This window comes from Phocoena phocoena, chromosome 7 (genome assembly GCF_963924675.1).
Source record: "Phocoena phocoena chromosome 7, mPhoPho1.1, whole genome shotgun sequence".
NCBI classification, from domain to species: domain Eukaryota; kingdom Metazoa; phylum Chordata; class Mammalia; order Artiodactyla; family Phocoenidae; genus Phocoena; species Phocoena phocoena.
In genome coordinates this window covers 110,601,553-110,623,017 of record NC_089225.1, presented here as the reverse complement: position 1 = coordinate 110,623,017, position 21,465 = coordinate 110,601,553, and the positions used below count along the sequence as shown (strand labels likewise).

General features: G+C 48.6%; 1 protein-coding gene across 3 annotated transcripts in view; it reads right to left on the bottom strand.

Annotated features, from left to right (window-relative positions):
• The window catches only part of AGAP1 (ArfGAP with GTPase domain, ankyrin repeat and PH domain 1), a 549,941-nt gene that overhangs the window by 201,237 nt on the left and 327,239 nt on the right, over positions 1 to 21,465 (bottom strand). The gene's annotated exons all lie outside the window — the stretch shown is intronic.

Here is a 21,465-nt window from a genome sequence, read left to right as displayed (position 1 = left end):
ACTTTAGAATGTCAGCAATGGATTATACATCATCTGCGTGTAATTCAGGCCAAACCCGACACGTCTGCAGGCCAGACGCAGGCACCTCTGTGTCTGCGACCTCCGGCCAAGAGTTAGCAGAAGGCGGTAGCGGGGTCTGGACCAAGGTGCTGGCCCTCCCACGGCTGGGCCACGTGGGACCTCCATCCTATCACCCAGACGACAGCCATCCACAGGCTTGCACTTCCTGGAAGGGGAGTCCCGGGAAAGCCCAGGGCTGTGGATTAATGCCCACAGCTCTGGACGTCAGGGTCCGCTTCTGCACTTACATGTGTGAACCTTTAGAAAAGGTCATGCAAAACACTAGGAGAAACCAGCAAACTGTGTGGTCTCTCCATAAATAATAAGAAGAGCCCCATCCTGAAAAACACGATGAGACGCGAGGTCTTTGACGAGTCGAGGGCGTGGGAGGCAGCAAAGCAGGATGAACTTTTGTAATCAGAGGTTTAACTGAAGTTCAAACAAGGAGACTCAGGAAACAGCTTCTGTGGATTAAAGATGTGTTTCCTTTTGCTTTCTTTCCATTTTTTTTCTTAAATTAATTCTGAACGCTGATTTTTAGAGAGTATTTGTATCAAGTGGGAATCACAGAATTTCAGAATCACAGGAGACTCTGGAAGTCAAACCATTCCATCCTGAATCTGCTAGACCAATATTTGTGCTTGATCCCTGCCCGGGGTCACCCTGATCAAGAATCCCTGGGGACAGTGAACCCATGGGCCTGGACCCCTAGAGCTGCCTGAGCAGGGCTCCGCTGCCCTCCGGGGGGCGAGCCTGGTCTGTAACTCTGGAGTGCAGCCTGCTCCCAGCATGCCCTTCTTTTCAGGGACCAAGGACAGTTGCCACAAAGACCCAATGAGATGTCACATAGCTACGCAGCCAAGCCCGTTCTTAGCCCCAGACTCCTCCCAAAGCAAAAGGTTCCAGCGCTCTGACATGGTGAGACTCTCCTTTTGAGCACAGGCAGCATCCCCCAAAGTGCTGAAGGGAGAGAACCTATCACCTCCCTGTGGACAAACTTCTGCCGATGAAGCAGGATGCTCTAACATGCTAGCAGCCCCTCACTGCAGGCTGAGCCCCTAGACTGGATCCCCCACGCTTCTGCCACCCCAGACTTACACAATTTCTACTCTAACTACCAGGAAAATGGAAAACCCTAAAAATAGTTCATTTTAAACTTTTGAAGGACACGAAGCCCTGATTCCACAAGCTAGAAGATGACAGAGGCCGGAAGGCGCTCTGCCAGAGACACACGGGTGGGCAGCTCCCATCAGCGAGTGTAAATGGCCCTTCTGATTCTAAGTCTCTTTGATTCTGTGTGACCCAGGGCAAAACCACACGGCGGAATGTCAAAATGTATACTTGGTCTATCTTTCAGATGCCACTTTTGTACATGTAAAAACGATTTCCTGTTTAAGATCGTTTCTTGTGGACCGGCTACCCCAGTGTAGACGTCAATTACAGTTAATGCTTTATTTGAATTTCGTATGGCTTATGCATGTTTTTACAATTTTTTATTTCAAAACAATATTGGGCTCATTGTGAGCCAGATGCTGCTCTAAGAGCCTTAGAAGTAAGTATTAGCTCACTGAAAGCTTATGATGACCTGATGGTAATTACTATGACTATCCCCATTTTACAGATGGGCCACTGAGGCACAGAGAGGCTATGTAACTTGCCCAACTCACACAGCCAGCTTGGTAGCTGATTTCAAGACAGCTTCCAACGCACCAGGCTTCGTGTCCCTGTGTGAATCATCCCACACTGACTCAGGGGTGCCTGAGACTCACTCTAACCAACAGTAGCAGTTGCAGTGATGCTACCTACACTGGGTTTGCACCTTAAGAAATCCTGGCAGCTTCTGCTTTGGGGAGCTCTGACCAAGTAGCCATGCTGTGCTCTGTCCATAGTCCTGAACCACAGACTTAGGAGAAATAATAATAGTTTTTTCAAATCATTAGGGATTGGGGTAGAGTATTAGGCAAAAATAGACTAGAAAAACAGAACTAGCGTCCTGCGTTGCTGTAACAAAAATCAAAAACACATGTCACTGGCTTGCAACCAGGCAGCTGGCTGAGGCTGGCAGGGACTGAACAGCTGGAAGGACCGTGAGGAAAATGCTCCCTGAGGTTGGAGAAAGGGGTCCGCCTTGTGTGCTGGCAGGACGGACAGTTAGCAGACCTGCTCCCGGTGGGAATGTACAGCACAGCCAGGATGCGCAGTGAACCCCTGCACGGACCTGGTTAAGATTTCCGAGCAGAATGCCAAACACGCTAACTGCTCTGATGAGTCTGGGAGGAGGGAGAGGAGATCAAGGTAGTTTTCAAGCAGAATTAGAAAAAAAATTTCTGATTTAAAAACCTCACTGGACCAGACCACGAGAAAAACTGTTTCTCAATCCCAGCTTCTCCTGCAGTAGAAGACTCTGAGAGTAAGAACTGGCCTCAGAACAAAGATCGAATCCAGGGAATAGCAGGGGATATGATCTCAGAATAAAGACCCCACCAAGAGTGTGGCAGTCAGACCCCCTTCTTGAGAACTCAGAAAGATTTAAGGTAGACCTTTCGCATTACCAGAAGACCTATGGATCAGAGACAGGAACCTGTGGATTGGTTTTTGCCTAATGGACCAAATTTGTAATTTGATACAAAGGACACCCACAAGGCTTTTAAAGGAATTACACCACTTTGGATTAAAAAGCACAGAAGGGACTTCTCTGGTGGCGCAGTGGTTAAGAATCTGCCTGCCAACGCAGGCAACTCAGGTTCAAACCCTGGTCCGGGAAGATCCCACATGCCACAGAGCAACTAAGCCCGTGCGCCACAACTACTGAGCCCGCACTCTAGAGCCCGTGAGCCACAACTACTGAGCCTGCGTGCCACAACTACTGAAGCCCGTGCACCTAGAGCCTGTGCTCCGCAACAAAGAGAAGCCACCGCCATGAGAAGCCCGCGCACCGCAACGAGGAGTAGCCCCTGCTCGCCACAACTAGAGAAAGCCCACGCACAGCAACAAAGACCCAATGCAGCCAAAATAAACAAACAAACAAATTTATTAAAAATAAAATAAAATAAAAAGCACAGAGAAAAGAGGCCCTGGGCTTTCAACCCAAGTACAGGCTGAGAAAGCTACATAGCTGTACACAGGCCATTTCTTATGGAGAAGGAAGGTTGACTCAGATAGCAGAGCCCAGGGCCAAGGAGGATGCCCCTAGGAGCAGAACATACCCTGTGCTGTGGACCAGTGATATCTACAGGTGTTCTGTCCCTCTCCTCCTTTTTGGAATAAGGTACCTGCTGTGGTTCTCCTGTGCCGGTGTCAGCACCGTGAGTGTGTGCGTGCGTGCGTGTGTTTATGCGTGTGGTAACTTGTCCCTTGAGTACCTGGTCTTCAGATGGAAAGGTCATATCCCAGGAGCCTCATCTACATGTGCACCTGATGTAGATACAGTCTTGGATTCAAGCCTGAGCCAGATGCCACGATGGAATGAGACTTGGTGAATCTGGGGACAGGGTGAGGGTATTTTGCACGTGGGAGGGCAGATCGAAGTAGCTAGTCTCCAAAGATGACCCTCAAAAACTCAGCTCACTCTGTCACCCCAGGCCCTCAGACTCAACTTAACTAGTAGAATATGGTGGGAATGACGCTACTGTTCTGGCGGAAGCCTTGAGAAGGCCTGGAAGCTCCTGCTTTTGTGCCCTTGGGAGCCCTAGCATCCTTGTAAGAAACTGGACCACTTTTCTAGGGAGACAGTGAGAAGGGAGAGACCCTGAGACTACATGGAGGAGAATCGGGGTCTTGGATACGCGACGGTCGTCGACCTGCTGGCGTCAACCCCCAGCCGCAGGAGCCACATCTGCTGAGGCACCAGATGTGACTGAAGAAATCATCTTGTATGCCTCAGCCCTAGACGGCATTTTGTGGAGCAGAAACAAGCTATCCCCAACATCCCTGCTCCAAATTCCTGACCCATAGGGTCGTGAGCAATAATAAAATGGTTACTGTTTTAAACCACTACGATTTGGGTTAATTACCAGCAACAGATAACCAGTGCAGTGGGGCAAGCCGGGAGCGATAGTCTATACTCATAACCGGAAGCTACACCACCTCCCAGTGAATCGTTTCACCCTCCAGACCAATTTCAAAGCTTTAACATCTTTTACTCGTTTGCATAGTAAGAAATTTAAGGGCTTTGTGACATCTCAAATATTCCTCTTCTCTTACTTAGAAATGGCAAACGTTGACCTAATTGCTACCAGCTCATTCATTTACTGATGCATCAGAAAGACTGATTTTTAATGATCTACAACCAAAACATCAGATTCTAGGCAGGCATTTCTTGCTTTTTTGGCTCAGGGAACTTTTTCTATGGTGGAGCAAAGAGGAGAATTGTCTTTTGGATGCAATCTCTTTATTAGTCATGTGTGTTCTCTGCGTAGTCCCAAGCGGTCATTGAAAGCCAACAGCAATGTTATTAAGGGTACAAGCTTTAAATAACTTACAAAGTTAACGTAATGAATGTAAGTGCTACCTGAAATCCATCACTCCGTGCCCGCTGCAGCCCCAAGCTGTGATAAAACACCACTCATAAATTTATATTAAAACCCTGTTCGATAGCAATTATTTACCAACAAAGATGTACTGATTGCATTAGAGACTGGGGGTCTAAAGCAGGCAAATCAGTCTTTGTCTTGAGTTGCAGGGACCAGTGGCGTTGGCGTCTGCGAGCACGGAGATCATCACGACACCGGGGGAACACTTAACAGCCAGCCAGGGTCCTACGAGGCAACGGAGGACCAGCCAGCTGCAGGCTGCGCCACGGAAAGATCAGACCGTCGACAGACACGAAGCACTGATCTTTGCTCTGAGGCAGCATTTCTCATCTGCTTTAACAGCCACTGGAGGCCATGCATGCATCTGACTGAAAGCAAAGGAGAGGCCATGTGTGATTCAGCAGTGATATAAACTGAATTACCCTGCTGCACTTGAGGGGGTGCCGACAGCTTCCTAATTACCAAGTTTAAAACGGCGATAGTTTTTCCAGGGTTTGAAACATTCCACACAAGTTCAGAAATGTTTAGCATTTCTGCTTCTAAAAAGGAAGTGCGGTTTGAGTCCTTCTTTGGTTCTACAATGAACACTCGTTAAGGGCGCCTCGGTGACTTTATGATTCGCGTTCTTAGTACTTTTGAGTAGATTCTCATGATAGCAGTTAAAGGTTTTCTATGGAATTTCTAAAATGTCGCAGAGAAAAGCTGGCATCTTTACCTGAGATCCAAAGAGTAAGATCACCAATCATTCGATTTTCACATTTGCATTTAGTACTTTTATTCCCATCAAGATATTTCCTGTAACATGTATTATACTTGTGGTTCACTTATGCTTTGTTGACTTACAGAAAAAAAAAAAAAAAAACTAGGAAAGGGCATCTGGGTGAGTGGTACATTTCATCACTAGAAATTGGGGAAGCACAGGAGTCGAACGACCATACAAGGGACAGGGACATTCTCCTCCCCTGTCAGGGGCTCCTGCAGAAGCCCCTCCAGCTGGGTGTCACTCCCCGCTGTGTCTCCGCCGACAGCCCACTCTTCCAGCATGAAACTTCTCTCTCCATCCTCTTCCTGCTCTCTCATTATGCTAAGCTGTCCCTTGCAGATAACAAATACACACTTTACCAAAGCGTGCCTGGACCCAAAGGAGTGGAAATTCACGCACAGAAGTGTCTGTTGCAGGGCGTGAAGTCTGTGCCCGCCTCCCCTCACATCCTTCCATCACTTACACGTGGGACCGAGACGACATTAGCAAACTCCCTGTTAGGAGCGTTGGATGTATAATCCTGAGCGTTGGGCTCATCCCCATTTTAACAGGAATCTCAACGCCAGCGCACCCTACAGAGACTGCTAGCGCTGGGAATCCTGCAGCACTGGGGCTGGCAAAGTCCGGCCTGTGGGCCAAATGGAATCGTCTGCCTCTTTCTGTAAATAAAGTTTCATCGGAACACAGCCGTGTCCATTCTTACACAGGGCTGCTTTCACCCAGTACAGCTCCGGAGTTGCAGGAAAGACCGTGTGACTTGCAAAGCATAAAATACTAGCTATCTGGCCCTTCACCGAAGAAGGTTGCTGAGCCCTGCTACAGGATATGGAACCATGAAGAAGCAATTGGCAGCCACTGACTTAATTTACTTTATGTTTTAAAAATAAATTTATTTATTTAACTAATTTATTTTTGGCTGCGTTGGGTCTTCATTGCTGCGCGCAAGCTTTCTCTAGTTGTGGCGAGCGGGGGCTACTCTTGGTCGCGGTGCGCAGGCTTCTCACTGCGGTGGCTTCTTTCGTTGTGGAGCACGGGCTCTAGGCACGCAGGCTCAGTAGCTGTGGCTCGCAGGCTCTAGAGCGCAGGCTCAGTAGCTGTGGCGCGGGCTTAGCTGCTCCACGGCACGTGGGATCTTCCTGGACCAGGGTTCAAACCTGTGTCCCCTGCACTGGCAGGCAGATTCTTAACCACTGCACCACCAGGGAAGTCCCAACTGACTTAATTTAAAGTTGGCAAATTCTGTTCTTTGCCCCCAAGTTCCCATCTTGCATCCTCCCCTTACTCCTGCTGAAGACCCCCTTACACTCTAGCACTCTATGGAAGCTGGGCTCTGGGCTTCCATAACCTCTGCTGAAACAAGCATCACCTGGACCCTTAGAATAATGGTTGCTCTGGGCTGAATTATATCCTCCCTAAATTTTTTTTTTTTTTTTTTTTTTTTTTTTTTGCTGTACGCGGGTCTCTCACCGTTGTGGCCTCTCCCGTTGCGGAGCACAGGCTCCAGACGTGCAGGCCCAGCGGCCATGGCTCACGGGCCCAGCCGCTCCGCGGCATGTGGGATCCTCCCGGACCGGGGCATGAACCCGTGTCCCCTGCATCGGCAGGCGGACTCTCAACCACTGCGCCACCAGGGAAGCCCCCCCCCTAAATTTTTATTGTGAAGTCCTAACCCCCAGGACCTCAGAATGTGACTGCATTTGGAGATACAGGGCCTTTAAAGAACCTATGGTTAACGAGGCCTGTAGGATGGGCCCTAACCCAGAAGGACTGATGTCCTTATAGGAAGAGATTCAGACACAGACACACATGGAGGGAAGATGATGTGAAGACACAGGGAGAAGATGGCCAACCACAAACCAAGGCAAGAGGACTCCAAAGAAGGACATCACCTTGATCTCAGACTTCCAGGCTTCAGGACTGTGAGAAAATAAATGCCCGTTTTGTTTTTTTTTTTGCGGTGCGTGGGCCTCTCACTGTTGTGGCCTCTCCCGTCGCGGAGCACAGGCTCCGGACGCGCAGGCTCAGCGGCCATGGCTCACGGGCCCAGCCGCTCCGCGGCACGTGGGATCTTCCCGGACCAGGGCACGAACCCATGTCCCCCGCATCGACAGGCGGACTCCCAACCACTGCGCCACCAGGGAAGCCCTAAATGCCTGCTTTTAAGGCTCCCAGTCTGTGGAACTGTAACTGAGCAGGACCCTATGGGGCCTTCCCGGGACAGATGCCCTCCCGCCCCACATGTCCTCCACCTGCCCCTTGTCTGTAGAAAAACTTTAATAAAAGTTTTGAATAAATTTAATCAGAGAAGTGAGGAAACGCAGGAAGAAAACAGTCAAGCAAGACAACGTAATAGTTTAGCCATTAAACAAAGTCAAGGACCTTTAATTCCTCCTCAAGGGCTACAGATAATATTCTAAGTCTTATCCTTTGAGCTGTTTTGCAGATACTGAAACCCACACCGGGTGGGAGAAGTTAACTGCATGCTGCCCACCAGCACACAGACCCCAGATGGGCTGGAACCAGCAGGCTGGTGATGCTGACTCCCGATGACCTCACCACCAACCAATCAGAAGAGTGTCCGTGAGCTGATCACACACCCTCCAACCCCCCTCCCTCACCCGGTCTTTAAAAACCTGTGCCTGAAAGCCAACGGGGAATTCAGGCCGTTAGAGCACTAGCTGCCTGGACTCCGTGCTTGGTGCCCTGCAGTAAACGCTGCCCTTCCCCCTTCGCCACAGCCGGGCACCAGGAGACTGGCTTCAGTGCGGGCAAGGGGACCCAAGTTTGGTTCCGTAACAGTACTTTGTTACGGCAGCCCTGAAAGACTAGTACGACGGTGTACAAACAGGTTGTAAGCTGCTGTAGGACGGAGAAATGGTCTCCTCTACCAGCACCCAGCACAGCAGGTAGTACAGCCTGGACCTCACCACGAATGCCCTGCAGGTCCCCGCGTCACACAGCATCTTCAGCTCTCAACTCTCTGCTCGCTCGAGTCTCACTTTTCCTCCCCAGTAGGACGTGTTCCCTGAGCATCCATCAGGCCCCTCAAATACAGCACACCCCAACAGACTGGGAGTTCTGGGGCGCCAGGTCTGCCGGAGCTGGCAGGCGGTGAGTCCTAAATAATCACCCCAATTTACAGACGTGCCTGGTTCTAAACTATCTCCCCAAATCCGGAATGTCTCCAAATAGCAGAGCAATCCATCGCAAACCTAAAACCAAAAAGCAGGGAGGGTGTAACAACCCGCCACTCAATCACAATGCCACTGAATCACATCGGGATGAGGGACCCACCTACTATAGGTTTAACAGGAAAAAGCAAGTGGGACAAAAACGACAAATACTCTTAAGTCAACGAAGAAAGTCAGTAACAACCGCTCATTACATGCAAGAAGATAATTCCTATTAAATGGTTTCCCCAGATGCTCCTCAAACAGAACAATTCTAGCAAATTCATACACGTGAGGCTTGGATGTCAGTGTTGGTAAAAGGAGATGGACCAGTCCGACCAGGACCTGCAAGCTCTGCCAGGACTCCACCATTTTAACTTTCCACCTAGTTTAGAGTGTTTCCATAGAAACAGCGGGAAGCCCCTCTTAGCTGAGCTCTTTTTTCGGAATAGTGATATCTGCGTCCCTAGCCCCCCATCCAGAGGATCTATTATCCCACAAATGGAAGCTTTGCTCCAGCCTGTGGAGGGAGTTGGGGGACGAGGCCAAGGCACCAGTGAGGATTCTGGATCTCTAAGCAGCTCCCTCGCGATGCCCTCCCCTTTCTGGTTAGTAATATTTCTGTCATTCTGCCAGGTTGTAGGGTACAAAGGGTTCCACTTTAATTGAGCTGTCAGCATCTCTGACAATCCTATAAAGCCTCGATTATGCACGGCGGGGTTAGTGACACACTTGTTATTGTGGATGCCCTATTTGCGAAACCCAAGCCTGCACCACGCGCGGGTCAGCTCACCCGCACGACCTTCCTGTCATTAGCCGCGTCGATTTCTACCTCACCGCTGAGAAAATCACACGGCGCGGCTTCAAAGCGCCGGCCGGGACTGGATTCGACCAGGAGCTAATCACCCACAAATCCAGCTCAAATGGCAATAATTGGCTAAACTGCTCCCCTCTCCAGAGCTCAGCAGTAATTTGGGATAATAAAGAAAAGAATTATTCAGCCAACTGCCCCGGAATGGATGCTTTGTGACCGACACACTTCACATTTTAATAATGATGGACACAGAATCCAATTTAATTCCGTGTCAACTGAATAACGAGACGGAGAACAATGATGGGGAAGGGAAAAAAAGTTTGTTGGTTTTTTTCCCCCCTTTTTAGAAAAGCATGTTAACCCTGAGGAACGCTGAAGAGATGTGGACTTCACGTTAGGTCTGGCTGAATTATGAAGTCCCAACGAGGACCAAATGAATTCTAAACAGGGGCGGAAAAACAAAACAATGAGGCCGCTATATATTGGGATAATTTAAAACAACAACCAGAAACACTCCCCTCATCGAACGAAAAGAAAGGAAACGAAGAAGAAACCACTGCCTCCAGGATGGACAGATCCTTCTTGATTTTTCTAGTTAATATCATCTCTTGATCACTTCGTTTGTCTTCCCTCTTACCCTGCCTCTTTCTGCCACCAGGGTTGCGGCAGCTGGGATGAGAGCTCTGCCTTAACGGCAGCCTGGTGACACCGCTGCAGTCACCCCGCAACACTGACTGCCGTCCGGGGCCCCAGCGGGCGCGTGGCGGAGCAGGGCTGCTCCGTCATCATCCCGGCCCTGACCTGTCCTCCCAGCCAGACCACCCCTGGAGGCGAGAACCACAAACAAAAACGGCGGGCTGGAGATGGACTCCACTCGCTCGGAGCCGGTGAGACTTCTTTTACTAAAGAAAATCAAACTGAATTCAATCCCCCGCCTCGGAGGCCAGGACACCCCAGTGTCCAGCCGGGTGACAGCGTGAGGCCAAGGATGGAGGGGCCCCTTTGTGCGATGGGGGGGCATTGCCCCAAGTACAAACTGTGGGGCGACACACGCGAACGTGTGTGTGCAAACGTGGCAGAGAGGAATTCCTGGACAAGCAACAATAAGAAACCTGTAGTTGCTTCCTTATTCAAGCAAATGATCCCTAAACCCAGTCATCAGCCCCCATATGACACCCACCAGGGCGACTGTTAGCGTGGTGTGAGCAGGGTGTGCGTGGGACATGGAAGTTACCTGGTGTGAGACATCAGGTGAGCTGTGAGTAGATTTTACATCTCCATCAGCTAAGTGTTAGTCTTCTGCAGGGGAGATTTGTCTTTTCTCCCCTAACCAACACTTCTAAACGTGTTCTCCTTGGGATACGCTCTGTTCTCACTTCCTTCTCGTTTCTCTCCTACCTGTCTGCCAACTGCTCACCCACCTGCCTCAGATGCTGCCACTGCTGAGACCTGGTTTCTTTCCAGGTTACACTCTGCCCCTAGAAAGTCACCAGCAGCTGTGGGGAGCTCTCCCAGGGCACCCCAGGTAGTTCCTTCCCACCGTGTTCAGGCTCCCCATCACTCCCAGACTGGGCAGCACTGCCAAACTGGTGAGAGTTGTCACCAACTGTGGTGCCCCTCCCCCTGCCTCTCCCACCTCCTCAGCAGGCGTCTCCTAGTCAGCTTAAGTCCCCCCAGCTCTGGTCCTGCTCTGCCCAGCAGAGTCACCACGAGTCCCGGGTGACAAGTGAGGACTCCACCTGTCCTCAGCTCTGAGGCTTGCTGTAGGTGTAAACCCAAACCACACACCAGATTCTGAAGGCTTAGCAGGAAAAATGGGCAACTTTTTAAATTGGTTACATGCTGACATGATTTAGTTTGGGATAGACTCAGTTAAACAAAACATTATTAAATTTCATTTCACTTGTTCTTATTTACTCTTTCTAATATGAATACCAAAAGAGGGGTGCGACTATCTGTGGTTCACATTCTGTTTCCATCTGACACTGCTGCCTACCCAGATCACATCTGCTCCCCCCTGTCGGGCTCCTGGGCTTCTGTAGCAGCAGCTTAACCAGGGAAGAGGCCATTCTCGTCTAGCTCATTTTTGTTTCCTACAACCTGGCACACGACAAGTGCTCAAAAAAAGGCTGTTGGACAAATGAACACATAACTGTATGACATAACCATCGCCGTGAACGGTAAAAGGTTTCATGGAGATTAAATAATCGTGCGAGGTAATATGGTCAGTGAGGAGTAAAACCCCAATCTGCATCCACGTTGTCTGTAGGGCTCCAATCCTCTTATGGTAACCACATGCCTTGCACCACACAGCAAAGGTGATTAGAAATCGCACGCTCGTAAGGAGATCGCGTCAGACACCAAATCAGTACAAATCGTCTTCCTGCACGCATGGTAAGTGTAAAGTACTGCTCTGGATACAGGGAGGCATAAAGAAGAACACCGCGCGGGGCCTGGCCCTCGGGATTCTTCTATTTTGGAAATTAAGATGTGGGTACAGGCAGAGGAAGGCAATTCAAACCTGGATTAGAGTTTCTACCGGAGAAATCAAAGGAGGGAAGGATTACTCACTTTGCTCCTGGTTAAGAAAAGAAGAAGGTTGGTGCCAACAGCCACGTTTCGCTTTTAAGCCAAGACTTAAACCAGGGGTGGCACCCACTTGGCGGGCAGGCTCCCACTTAGCCACCCTCTAGGCACTTGTGAGGGCGAGCATCGAGCTTTCTCAACACAGCCCTCCACGCAGGCTCTACTGTGGATGAGAACCGGCACAGAACAGGAATCCACAGCCGTCCCGCCCCTGATACTGCTAAGCCCTGGTCGCCAGAAACATTCCACATGCCATATATTTTTTTTTAAATGTTGAACATTCTTTTAATTTACTTATTTTTGTTTTTGGCTGTGTTGGGTCTTTGTTTCTGTGCGAGGACTTTCTCTAGTTGCGGCGAGCGGGGGACACTCTTCACCGCAGTGCGCAGGCCTCTCACTGTCGCAGCCTCTCTTGTTGCGGAGCACAGGGTCCAGACGCACAGGCTCAGTAGCTGTGGCTCACGGGCCCAGCTGCTCCACGGCATGTGCGATCCTCCCAGACCAGGGCTCAAACCCGTGTCCCCTGCATTGGCAGGCAGATTCTCAACCACTGCGCCACCAGGGAAGCCCCACATGCGATCTTTTTTTGTTTTGTTTTGTTTTTGTTTTTGTTTTTTTCTTTTGCGTTACGCGGGCCTCTCACTGTTGTAGCCTCTCCCGTTGTGGAGCACAGGGTCCGGACGCGCAGGCTCAGTAGCTGTGGCTCACGGGCCCAGCCGCTCCACGGCATGTGGGATCTTCCCAGAACGGGGCATGAACCTGTGTCCCCCGCGTCGGCAGGCGGACTCTCAACCACTGCGCCACCAGGGAAGCCCAACACATGCGATCTTTTTATGAGCGGCACAAATATTTCCTTCCACGACTATCTTCTATCCCAGCGATGCCGATGATTACTACGACCACTATTACTACTACTTAATTTCTTGGAAACTGAATACTGTTGTGAACTGATTAGAAAATAAAGGAGACAAAGACAGAGACAGAGGGATAGAGACAGAGAGAGACTGCGTTTCTGGAAAACCAAAGTGAATCTAGTCAGTGCCACGTCCTGGGGCTGTGTGTATACTCAGAGTTATCACTGAAGGCCCAGGACGGCAGGGTCTCTATAAGCTAGTGGGTGAGTTTTCATTTCAGACCATTACCTGCCAGGTGCTCACTTACTAGGTTAGTCTGGTTCGGGGGGGCACCCCTGCTCTCAGTCTTTGCCTAAAGGAGTGAGTTCAAACAAAGATACCCAAGACACCCAGGACAGGGTGCAAAATGATTCTCTTCCTCCCAAATGGTCTTGCTGTCTTACATCTAAGACGTCAGGTGGAACTTTTCTACAGATTCCAGTGTCTTCCCCAGCAGTTTCATTTGAGGAAATGTCAGATTGCTGAAAACTGTCATCAAACAGATATATGTGCTTACAAGTGTAAATACGCATAAAGAAGGTAAAGGGCCATCCCTAGAACTACTCCCTTGGTGAGCAGGAACGAGCATATGCCCAGCCATCCACCAGCTGCCCACCAGGGTCACCAGTGGGTCGTTTCACAGACAGCAGTCAGCTCACGTGTCTGAATGTACCTGGAAGGAGAGGGAAGATAGCCGTCAGAGTGCAGAGCCCCGAACTGCAGGCAGGGGCTACCCTGCTGACTACACACAATGCATGTGGGTGACAGAGGTGATGGTGACTGTGGGGCAGCTCGGATGTGCTTCTTTTCCACCAAACATCCTCTACCAACGTCTTCTGTGCTCCAGCGTACAGGCTGTTGCCATCAACGAGAAATGCGCTCCCTAATTACAGAGTAAAATCGAGTGGCGTCCATCACACCTTACTGACATAAAAATTCTGGATAAAATTCTCAGCAGTCACCAAAAATGTGCTTAAGGAAATGTCCACATAAAAAAGACTATACCTCATTTCACGCCAAAGTCCTCAAATACCAAAATTTAAAACATAAAAGAGGGTGAAGTCGCGTTCAACCAGTCCTCTGATGCGTCACATTAGAAAAACAATGACTCCAACGGTCTCACTCTAGAAGGTGACTCTTAATCAGGGCACTTTAATGATGAAACACTGCAAGTATTGTGTCAGCAAGTTAAAAATGGCCTTGTTTCAATACAAGAATCACTCGGTATATACTATATATGAAGTATTGTATTTCATGCCCCATTTACTGTAACACATTAGTGGGTTCAATCATCAAGTAACAACTGTTTCCTTGCCAGGTTCAGATATTGGGGAGGGGGGGGTCTGCAGTGGGAGAAGAGCCCCTGTAGGCTCAGAGGGCCGTAGGCACGTACAGAGATTTGGTCCTGTTCATTTTATGGGCCCTTCAACAATAGTAAATAATTGCACATCTAGATTTTAGCAAATAATACAGTCTTAGTGAATGCTTGGTTTTTAAACGCCAACTAACTGAAACACTCTTAGACATGTTGTCCTTCATTGAATTATCTAAGATCACACAGAAAGAGGACTAGACAGCAGAGCCTTCCTGCTATGATCTGATTGATTCACTTCACTATGAAAATGTCAGAAAGAATAAAACAGACTGCAAGAACTCTGCAAAGCAAAAAGCTGTACAGTCTTTAAAAATGAACTGTTTGCAAACTCCAGTCACTTCTTACGTTAAAAACAAATCCAAAATTGAGACTAAGACAGGATATTTCACAAATTGGATTCTCTTTGGTTTAACACTATCCTAGATACTATCCCTGTTGATCTGTGATGTGATGGTAGAAGGTATGGGGAGACAGTGGTGATTGGAAACCTATGTGGTTAGAAAAGCTCACTCGTATACTGAATCCATAAACTATTTCCTTGGGGGGAAAGAAAAAAGAACAGCAACCACGGTTTCAAGCGGTTGGTCAAGAGGTTTACAGGAAATGCCGGGCACTCACGTAATGACTCTCAACAGAGCACAGATCTGTATTTTCCTTTTCACCTTGACTGCCAGGATGCTCAGAGATGTTACATTTTTCTGAGTAGGTTTTCTGGTAACTGCCTTTTCCTTTGGTACCCGGCACTTAACTTTTTATAGTTTTCACAAGTGTCTGCGTTTCTTTTAGTGTAAGATAAAGTTGAAAGAAAGAGAAGAAGAAAAACACTTGAGAGGAAGGTTTAGCCCCCAAACTCAGGCCATAAGAAAGCAGTTAAGAGACTGGTTTGGGAGGGAAAGGGAGCCCGTGTGGCTGGTGATCGCAGCCTAATTCCCCTTCAAGGGGCACCCAGTGGCAGTCACACAACCTCTGCTCGGTGGTGTCCGCCTGGGCTCCCAGGCGGGACCCGAGCTGCCCTCGAACCTGAGCTGTTTGTTACTTCTTGCTGCCGAAAAGAGGCTCGGAGCCAGGGCTGAGGCATTTCGGTCTTTGAACTGCTTTCAGTGCTGTGAGGGGCAGGCCAACGGCTCTCCAGACAATAGTTCAGAACTTGTTCAGCAAAGCTTGATTTTTTTGCCTTCAAAGGTTGAAATTTGTTCTACAGATAAAAGTAATGCCTTCAGGGAAAATAACTCTAAGGCATTCCTGACAAATTCAAGTCCCTCCGAGCATCAAGCTACTATTGTGCTAAGGTACAGTCAGCTACGGAATACAGTTAGAAAAGGAAAGCCAGAACCCCAGGAAAAACAAGCAAGTAGAAGGCCTGATGCTACTCGGTTGTTTCTATCTGAAAGCTGGCAGACCCAAGAACATACAGATTTATAGAGGTAACAGGCTCCCATGTTGAAAGGGGAGGGAACAGAAAAAAAGAGATGTTTCTAGATTTTAGGATGCGGGCTCTAATAGGACGAGAGCGAGCTATTCTTCCTCGAGGACAGAGAATGGTTCTCTAGCCTTGGCAAGTATTTCCTCCCATTTAACTTCTTTTAAAACTTCTCATGGGTGGAGAGGGAGTTAATAAAAGAAACAATATGTATAAGAAAGTGCAAGGTGCCCAGCGTACGGCTAATAGAATTTGATGCTGGCTTTAATTTTAATGAAGAAAGTTGCCAGTAGCAACAAAACTGTCAGCAGCCGCCGAGGACCATTAATAAAGACGGAGACGACATCAGTGCCCGGCATCCGTACAAAAGGTTCCCCTCGCTCCATGCTGTGCTAAATTGGCTGCCCAATTTTTCTTAAGTGTCCGTTCTATTTAGGAGACAATTTATTAATTTTTGCCATTTATTGTCAGTTGACAGGCCATCATTTTGTAGCCCGAATTTTAGATGAAAACTAATTGAAAAGACTGGCAGTATTTATGAGGGGTATTATTTGTCAATTATAGCGGCAAATACTCCTTGCTACCACCGAGTCTGATGCCCCAGCTCCCTGGGTGTGAGGACTGGTATGGCTGGCATTAAAATATGAGTGAGTCTCTCCCAGCTCATCAGCTCATCAATTTCACAGGCACGGAGGGAAACCACCTTCACGTTATAGGGACCTTTCATGGTAGATGGATATGTTACAACTTTTGACAAAGGGGAAGTACACAGCAAGTAATGAGAACAGGTAACTGTGCACACAGAATGTAATTCACTGCGAAATAATTCATATTCACTACTTTTTATCATCTCTGGATAAGAGTCATCGTAACTACCTAAACAGTCTGCTTTCTTAATTTTATACATTTTAAAATAATTTCCCCTAAGTTACTATATTTCAAACAAATCCAAGTAGATGTGTATGTTCTGCCTGTCGATTTTCCAACTTGAAGGCTCAAATGTCTTTTTTTTTCAAAAAGCACTAAGCCTTATCCTTTATAAGGAAAACTGCTTTTACTCAGTCCAAACCCCTCCAGAACCCTGCAGCTAAAATGTCTGATAAGTACGTATCTCTGAAGATGTTATGTTCGTATGCTACAGTATTATCTTTTCATGTTTTAACTAATGTTTCCAAAACCTTGGATACAATGTGTTGAAGCAGTGAACAGTAATTTGCTTACCGTCTAAAGGAAAGTTAAATGAGTTATAATTTTATGTGCCCAACTTAAGTTTCCTTTTCGTAGTAATGTTGATGGTGGAATTTGTTAAAGATTGCTATATTGCCTGAATTTTGTTCCATTTGAATTTATACAAAGTTAAAGGTTTTAGCAATTAAGATAAGCATTCTCCCCAAACGGCAATACTAAATTAAATGACGTACATGGCGTCTTGCCAATTACCCAGTCCTCTGCCAGAAAAACGAAAATTCCCTGGGATCACCCAGGCAGCCGCGCGGAGGGTAGCTATGCTCACCTGAAACGTTCAAACGCTTAAACAAAAAACATGGCACAGATCAAAAGAGATATTTCAGGATGAACTTCAGTAAACTTCTGTGTCCTTCAGTGCTTTTAACTGGAAAACCTTTCTTTGTACCCAATCAATTCCCAAGTGACTTCTGTGCTGAATTCTTGGAAATCAGTTACAGGCATCCATAGAAAATGCTTGTATCGGTCTTTCCTTATCAGTAACTGACTGTATTTGCTGCCATCCCAAAGCTGACCGGCGGGCAGAGGGGAGCTCGTCTGTCACTCAGGTATGGTGCACACATGCAAAGGGGGACGACATGTGTGTGACACGCAAGCCATGTTTTTGTGCGCATCCACTTTTGTAGTTTCTGGTTTGAAAGTAACGGCTGTGGGACTGCCAGTGCAGGGGACATGGGTTCCAGCCCTGGTCCATGAAGATCCCACATGCTGCGAAGCAACCTGTGAGCCACAAGTACTGACTCCCGTGCACCTAGAGCCCGTGCTCTGCCAGAGAAGCCACTGCAACGAGAAGCCCGCGCACTGCAATGAAAGAGTAGCCCCCGCTCGCCACAGCTAGAGAAAGCTCGCACGCAGCAGCAAAGATCCAACATAGCCATAAATAAATAAGTAAATATATATACATATATATGAAGAAAGTAACGTCTGCGACCAGGGTGGTGTGCCCTGGTCTCCTCAATGGACGTGCTATGAGCAACCCAGGAGGGTCGGGGACAGGAGAGGGGAGGGACCACATCCGAGGTCTCCGTGTGATGCTCAGGGAAGGCTCCGAAGAGCAGCGTCCCAGGGATGCAGTGCCTCTGCACTGAGCTGCTGACTGCTGGTGCGGCATCTGGGTGGGCTCCAATGAGGGCGCTCCCCGGAGGGCTTGTTCCCATGCAAGCAACTCTGGGCCCATTACATGGGGTGTGATTTGAGTCTGTGTGTCTCTCTGCGCGTCTACAGCAGACTGCCCTCGAACACCGAAGATGACCAAGCGGCTTCCCAGATACCACACGGCATGAGCCGACCCTTACTGAGGAGACGTCTCTGGGGTTTAGCCTCAAACAGGCAGCGCCGTCTGAAGTAGTTTATCTTCTGGTTTCATTGAGAAACAACTGACATACGTCACTGTGTAAGTTCAAGGCATACAGCATTGTGGTTTAATTTGTATATATTGTGAAATGACTCCCACAGTAGGTTCGGCTAACATCCGTCTTCTCATATACATACAATAAAAAGAAAAGAAGGACAAAAAGAAGGAAGGGGGGGGAAGCTTTTCTTTGTGATGAGCTCTCTTAGGGTTACTCTCTTCACCTTCCTATACACCACAGAGCAGTGGTGACTGCAGCCATCATGCTGTTCCTTACATCCCTAGTACTTGTTTATCCTGTTAACTTATTAACTGGAAGTTTGTACCTTTTGACCACCTCCCTCCAGCTCCCCGAGCCCCTACTGTTCCCCTTTGGTAACCACAAATCTGATCTCCTTTTGTATGAGTCTGGTTTTTTGTTTTGTTTTGTGTTCTTTAGGTTCCACATATAAAAGAAGTGTTGGAATTTAATGGCAACCCTGGCAGGGACTCTTATTGGTGACCCTCCCGCACTCACCCCTATTCTCACTTCGGCCGGTGTACGCGGGGTGCCCTTGGTCAAGGTCACTGCCTTGCCGGTGCACACTGTGTCCCTGACTCATGGGGGCTGGGTCAGAATTGCACTGGCATTTGGTCCACATGAACTGCACCTGGGGGGTCTTCTGTTTGAGGCTACTGCTGACTTAGACGTGGTAACCACAGGAGGGCCCAGGCTTCAGCACACGGAGCACGAGAACATGCAGGGCCTGAACCCAAAGAGGTCAGAGCCAGGAGATGCTCCCTGGTGCCGTAGTTTGGGGTTGCCCCTCTGCTTCCTGGCTGGCACCAGGTGAGGTGACTTTCCCCCCCACACACACCCCAAATCATTGTGGGTGAGCCACCAAGGATGGGGACAAACCTCAGGGAAAGAGCCACAGCCTCAGCAATGCGAGATTAAGAGGCAAATTTTAAATATCTTCAGTACTTCTGAGACAAGACTGGCCTTCTGGGAATGCAGCAGCCTCTGTGCCTCCAGAGACCCCCAAAGGGTCCCTCCTCCCTACCCAGATGCCTGGTCCTCCACGTACCAACAGGCCTCCCAGTTTCCAGCATCGTGGAGGCAAGAGAAGGAGGTCAGGGTTGATGTGTGCAGACAATATAAAAACCCAAAAGTTCAGGGAATGAGTCTAAAGGACAGGAATACAGATACTCTATTGCTATTTAAAGCTGGAATCACTCCATTTTGAATTTAGTGTAAGTCAACTTTTAAAACTTCAAAAATATATCCAAGATAAAATAAGCTTAGAGTTAGGTTTCTTTTTGCAGTATGTGGGCCTCTCACTGTTGGGGCCTCTCCCGTTGTGGAGCACAGGCTCCGGATGCGCAGGCTCAGCGGCCATGGCTCACGGGCCCAGCCGCTCCGTGGCATGCGGGATCTTCCCGGACCGGGGTACGAACCCGTGTCCCCTGCATCGGCAGGCGGACTCTCAACCACTGCGCTACCAGGGAAGCCCTAGAGCTAGGTTTTGACAAACCTGAACAATGATAAACCTGTAACTGACTTAATAACTAGATCTAGAAATTCTGATGATGTTTAAATAAAGGTGAGCAAAGAGAACTTAAGATTCCAGGGGGCATTTCCTTTTGAATAAATACACTAGTGATTCGGAAATGCCTGCCACACTACCACAAACCCCCTGATCCAGCCGCATCACCATTTTCCATAAACTTTTGCTGACAGTCGCCCCTCTGGCCAGAGTTTCCTTTCCATTCCGGGCCCAATACACAGCAGCTCACGCGTCAGCAAGGCCAGGGGCTACGTGATGTACCTGAGAATGTGGTTTGTTGAACATCACAAAGGAAGGACTTCACCTTTTCTTCCTTTCAACTTTTTCTGCTTTTCTTTTCTTTCACAAAACTAGGTAAGGATCCATTAGTCATCGTACTTTAAAATAAATGATGTTGAAATTTCAGAAGTAACAGAGAGAGAAGAACTGAGAGCTTTCCCGCTGAAGCATCCTCTCGGGATGAACAGGTCACACCATGAGAGCTGACCAATGTCCTGGGCCCTGGCTGCGGCAGTGAGCTAAACTTAAAGGGATCGAAACTTCCCGGAATACCGGCTCCAAAACCAAGGAAGACTAAAGAACTGTTTCTCGTAATTTGCTCTATCAAATTCTATGCAAAAAAAATAAAAATGTAAAGCGGGGGAGAGGGGTATTAGCCATTTCTGAAACCCTACATCGAGACTACCTGCCATTCACCCACTCAGGGGCACAACCCCCAGCTCAACAGATGACGCCAAGTAAACCTTAATTAGGCTGGTTAAGAAACTTCCTCAAAGCATGGCTAACAGGTGGAAGTGTAGGCACTAGGTGCTGGGTTGGCCTGGACTCAAAGCCCCTTGTGCCCTCCATCTCTCTAGGCCCTGAGCTAACTTCCCCCCCGGGGAGTCTGTCTGTGGCTACGACCGACCGCATCTCAATCAGCTGTTGGAGAGTCAGCTGATGCTTTGCAGCTACAATAGCAGTTCAGGGCGGGCTGAGGAAACGGCTGGCTCTGCCTCTCTGAAGAAGGGCAGGATAAGGGGGATGGGAGAAAAGGGGGACGGGAGAAAACGGGGAGGACGCACCCACCCTCTCTGCCTCTGGCCACGTGGTTTGCCGACGGGGCCGTGATGCACGATTCAGCTGGAAGCAGAGAAGGAACGTTGTCTCCTCCACGCAATGTTTTCTGTCTGTTGACCTTGATCAAGAACTGGGCCTGAACTGTCTCAGCTGTGACAGAAGGCTTGAGCATAGGATCACACGGATTTTGGTGGGCTTCATACTCAGTTTGTTGGACGGGAAGGGGATTCTGGGGAATTCTGGAAGGGAAGGGAAGGCTGGTTGGGTGGAGCGCCTGCTCCACAGGGCGGTTCCACTTCCTCCAGCCAAGTAATCCGGATTTCACATCTGGGTCTCAATCATCCCGTGAACCTATGCATGTGATTCCTCTTTTCTTCCCCCAAAGAAAGCCCAGAACTGGCATATTTACCATACATACTTGCTTCATGAAAAAAACTGCAGTCGTTAGGTACGGCTCAGTTACAGCATCTAGTATTTCTATACTGGAAGGTGATGATGATCGGCATTTACTAGGAATTTTTGTTAATAACGTCATTTCCCAAATTGATTCTGAGAGCAGTCGATGTTTGTTTCTAACCGAACCCCAAACAAACAACCATTCTCTCCCCCATCACAATACACCAGACTGGGGGTTTCTCACTTTACTCCCC